Source organism: Pygocentrus nattereri, chromosome 22 (genome assembly GCF_015220715.1).
Source record: "Pygocentrus nattereri isolate fPygNat1 chromosome 22, fPygNat1.pri, whole genome shotgun sequence".
NCBI lineage: Eukaryota > Metazoa > Chordata > Actinopteri > Characiformes > Serrasalmidae > Pygocentrus > Pygocentrus nattereri.
In genome coordinates this window covers 6302115-6307341 of record NC_051232.1, presented here as the reverse complement: position 1 = coordinate 6307341, position 5227 = coordinate 6302115, and the positions used below count along the sequence as shown (strand labels likewise).

The 5227-nt window shown below is 47.3% G+C and overlaps 1 non-coding gene across 1 annotated transcript; it reads left to right on the top strand.

Moving 5' to 3' along the window:
* The first annotated feature begins 1068 nt into the window (after positions 1-1068).
* LOC119262125 lies at positions 1069-1282 on the top strand. Its single transcript, XR_005129438.1, has one exon. It is a non-coding gene; the product is annotated as a small nucleolar RNA U3 (small nucleolar RNA).
* The last annotated feature ends 3945 nt before the right edge of the window (positions 1283-5227 follow it).

Sequence of the window (5227 nt, the reverse complement as noted above, 5' to 3'; positions counted from 1 at the left end):
TTTTATCTATACAGGATGTCACCAGCAGGGCTCCGTGATTATCGGTGACCATGCTAACAGATTTCCTTCTGCAGCTGAACTCACTGCGCGGGTTCTTGGCCGCTTCACACAGCGCCGTCTACTACTGAGGCCTGCTTTCCTGAATGCAGTGCGCTAAAAAAGTGACGTTTTCATTTACTGGATTTGCTGGACGTGGCCAAAATATGAAAAATATGAAAACATTTTCATTTCGATGGAGTGACGTAATACTTTATTCACGCGGAAATGAAGGACAGATTCAATTATGCACAGAGAAAATAACATCAGTTTCTTCGTCATTTTGACACATTAACGCTATTTTATTCATTTATTCATTTATTTATTTTAGCAGTGTGCCACCCCAATAAAATCTTAATCTTAATCTTGGATCTTAACTGGCCGCCCCAATCTAAAAGTTCGAGCTAAGCCCCCTACACAGTGCACACTTCATAGTGAGTAGGGATCGATTTGAGACACAGCCCGTCACCCGGAACTGGGAAGAGAGACCGTGTTTCAGGGCGAGCTGCTGTAGCGCCTCAGAAAAGCGTCGTTGTAACGGGAATAAAAGGCGGTTTCCATGAAAATGTGGATATCGGCGGATTCGCGGTGCTCTGGGTTTAATATGAAGCAGGAAAAAGTCTCAGACGCGGCTTCGAGCGGCGCTTCCAGTTTAACGGCTCCGAGGAGGAGCGGTTGTCGTGGCAACGAGTTAATTATGCAGCTGAGGCATTGTGGGTAAAGCGCCGTTCGCAAGAAAATAAAGACATTTTTCGTGATAAAAAGCCGCAAAAACAGAAATATTTACCGTTTGTAGAGTTTAAGGCAGAAAAGCGAAGGAAGCGGAGCTGAAAGCGGCGCTGTCTCGTGTCCGCGCTCGCCGTTGTTTTTGTCAGCGCTTAGCGAAGTCGCTGTAGCTGTTTAATCGGGACGTGCAGGTGTAGTTTTTCTCCTCGCAGCGCCCGCGCTGTCAGCGCCTCGGCCCCGCCGCTCACCGTCGGGGTGGGTCGCTGTGAGCGGAGGGAAGAGCCCCGGCTGCAGCGCTGAGAGGGTAAGACTGTACTTTCAGGGATCATTTCTATAGTTTCTGACTTGGAAATCTGATTCGAAAGTGCTGCGTCTCTCTAGCCGCGATGACGAGTCGCGACGCTTCCCTCTGAGCGCGAATCGGATGGAGAGTAATGAGTCAAATCATCCGCTCTTCATCATTGATGACCGTTCCTGCTGTGTCTCACAGCCAGGAGGAGGGAGGTGTGAGCAGAGCGGCTAGATCTTATGAAGCTCGGTGAAAGACAGAAAGAAGCAGTTAGTGCGTTTGTTATTAAGAGTTTATGAGGTGTGTGAGATATTTAAAGTGTAAAGTATGTTTAATAACGAGGTAATTAAACGTCAATAATAAGCGTTGTGTAGTAAATGTTGTGACTGGATTGCGGGACTGTCGCTTTCAGTTTATGCAGCATGTGTGACTTGTTTTTAAGCTGTTATAGACGTTAATACCGTTTGGAAGGTGATCGTTATTATTGTTTATAACGTTTTGAATGTCTTTTTTGGAAGAGTTTAAAGTTTATAAGTGTATTATTTATGTGATTAGTTGTAGTTTTGTTCTGATGGTTATGAGTCTGTGTGTGAACATGGCTTAAGTCATGGGAACCAGTCAGTTAATACGTGCCCACAGTTTAGTAAGGTTTGCTAACCAGATTATGATGCTAATCCCTTTAGTAAGATGTGGCAATGAGATAATTAAGGTTTATCCACAACTTAATGAGGCATGATCTTGTTCCCAGACCTTAGTCTATGCGTTATGATCTCGTACCCACGTGTTAATGCAGCGTGGCTGCTCGTTATTTGACGTCACCAGCAGGGCTCCGCAGACGACTGACTGCTGCGTGTGACGTGTGAACAACGTGCTTTAGTGTGAAGGTAGCTGTGATGGTCAGCATTGGGCATGTGCAGAAACAAGGCGTGAGGAAAAGTGGCCTCCTGCTTTCGTTTACGTCATGTTTATGACGTTTAACACCGTCCCGATTCAGAAGAACTCAGAGGATCCTGAAAATGCAGCCCAGAAACGCGGCCGGAGCTGCTTTAAAGGGAAGCCTGACTAGTTTTATTTCTCCTGTTGTACCAAAATAATGACTGTAAAACGCCAGAGTGAGCGAGTCCTGAGTGGGCCGAATGTCAGGAGCAGGGCTGGACTTGGGTTGTGGCACGTGTTGTGCAGGCCTAATGTGGGCCGAATGTCAGGAGCTGGGCTGGACTTGGGTTGTGGCACATGTTGTGCAGGCCTAATGTGGGCCGAATGTCAGGAGCTGGGCTGGACTTGGGTTGTGGCATGTGTTGTGCAGGCCTAATGTGGACCGAATGTCAGGAGCTGAGCTGGACTTGGGTTGTGGCACATGTTGTGCAGGCCTAATGTGGACCGAATGTCAGGAGCTGAGCTGGACTTGGGTTGTGGCACGTGTTGTCCAGGCCTAATGTGGGCCGAATGTCAGGAGATGGGCTGGACTTGGGTTGTGGCACGTGTTGTGCAGGCCTAATGTGGGCCAAATGTCAGGAGCTGGGCTGGACTTGAGTTGTGGCACGTGTTGTGCAGGCCTAATGTGGGCCGAATGTCAGGAGCAGGGCTGGACTTGGGTTGTGGCACGTGTTGTGCAGGCCTAATGTGGACCGAATGTCAGGAGCTAGGCTGGACTTGGGTTGTGGCACGTGTTGTGCAGGCCTAATGTGGGCCGAATGTCAGGAGCTGGGCTGGACTTGGGTTGTGGCACGTGTTGTGCAGGCCTAATGTGGGCCGAATGTCAGGAGCTGGGCTGGACTTGGGTTGTGGCACGTGTTGTGCAGGCCTAATGTGGGCCGAATGTCAGGAGCTGGGCTGGACTTGGGTTGTGGCACGTGTTGTGCAGGCCTAATGTGGGCCGAATGTAAGGAGCTGGGCTGGACTTGGGTTGTGGCACGTGTTGTGCAGGCCTAATGTGGGCCGAATGTCAGGAGCTGGGCTAGACTTGGGTTGTGGCACGTGTTGTGCAGGCCTAATGTGGGCCGAATGTCAGGAGCTGGGCTGGACTTGGGTTGTGGCACGTGTTGTGCAGGCCTAATGTGGACCGAATGTCAGGAGCTGAGCTGGACTTGGGTTGTGGCACGTGTTGTGCAGGCCTAATGTGGGCCGAATGTCAGGAGCTGAGCTGGACTTGGGTTGTGGCACATGTTGTGCAGGCCTAATGTGGGCCGAATGTCAGGAGCTGGGCTGGACTTGGGTTGTGGCACGTGTTGTGCAGGCCTAATGTGGGCCGAATGTCAGGAGCAGGGCTGGACTTGGGTTGTGGCACGTGTTGTGCAGGCCTAATGTGGGCCGAATGTCAGGAGCTGGGCTGGACTTGGGTTGTGGCATGTGTTGTGTGGGCCTAACATGGGCCAAATGATCCTCTTGACTCACACTGCTTACCACCCTCACATCCATGATGAAAGTTAAAGGTGATCGCACTTCTACTGTCAAGGTACCACACAGAGGGAATAAGATCATCCTCCCTGTCAACTTTTCCAAAATATTTTTTATACAATGGATATTACAATAGCTAGCAGTTAGCTATCCTAAGTAAACTAAGGTATGATTTAGTGCTGCCCTGTGGTTTTACATGTTTAAATTCGTAGTTTTATGTATAACAATTAAGGTTAGATCAATGTTCAGATTTTGGAATTCAGCATTTGTTGTATAAACTGGAGTTTGAGTATCCACTTCATCCATCCATCCACCCATCCATTTTCTAAGCCGCTTTTCCGTCAGGGTCGCGGGGGGTGCTTGAGCCTATCCCAGCAGTCATCGGGCGGAAGGCAGGATACACCCTGGACAGGTCGCCAGTTATCCACTTCATGAAAATATGAATTTATATAGGATATATGATAAGGGGAATAAGAATATTTAATGTGGCACAAGAAAACTGTCAGTCAGACTTACTTTTCTGAATTGTCCTTCTTTCACCCTCCCTCATGAACCATTATACTTCATAATAAGCAATGATAATGACTTATAATATAACTTAAAGTACTGTTACTTTTGATATGTAATTTAAAATTAGAATAAATACTGATTGAATTCTTTTAAAATTTATTAAGTAATATTTCTACTAATGGCATTTCTGCTTTTACTCAAGTAGAGAAGTCATGGGCTTTGTCCACCCTGCTGCTCCTGGCCTGCCAGGAGAGGTTAGGATAAAACCCTGTCAGCGTAAACCAGTATTACTCAGGTTTGGAAGCGATGTCTACTGGATTTGAGAGGCTTGTGTGCTTATGCAAATGCAGTTCGTCAACATCAATATGCCTGTATTATTATCAATTATTAAATTAGTATTTTATACCTTTACTAAACGTGTTGTCTTGCAGCCATCCATCTGCTGCTTCTGGTTCTAGCTTGATAAGGACGTACAGCTTGTCCCAGATACTTTATAGTAACATTTGTAGTGTAGTGTTTGGATTGTTAGTACATACACTATATTTCCAAAAGTGTTCACTCATCCATCCAAATCATTGAATTTAGTCACGTCTATGGCCAAAGGTGTATAAAACCAAGCACCTAGGCCTGCACACTGCTTCTACAGACATTAGTGAAAGAATAGGTCGCTCTCAGGAGCTCAGCATGGAAACACGCTTCTCCATCTGGCAATCCGATGGACAAGTCTTTGGCGATTGTCAGGAGAACAGTACTCGTCTGACTGCATTGTGCCAAGTGTAAAGTTTGGTGGAGGGGGGATCATGGTGTGGGGTTGTTTTTCAGGAGTTGGGCTCGGCCCCTTAGTTCCAGTGAAAGGAACTCTTAAAGCTTCAGCACCAAGAGATTTTGGACAATTTCATGCTCCCAACTTTGTGGGAACAGTTTGGGGACGGCCCCTTCCTGCTCCAACATGACTGCGCACCAGTGCACAAAGCAGGTCCATAAAGACGTGGATGAGCCAGTTTGGTGTGGAAGAACTTGAATGGCCTGCACAGAGTCCTGACCTCAACCCCACAGAACACCTTTGGGATGAATTAGAGTGGAGACTGTGAGCCAGGCCTTCTCATCCAACATCAGTGTCTGACCTCACGAATGTGCTTCTGGAAGAACGGTCAGAAATTCCTATAAACACACTCCTTAACCTTGTGGAAAGGCTTCCCAGGAGAGTTGACATCATATTAAACCTTATGAATTAAGAATGGGAGGTCACGCAAATTCATATGCGTGTGA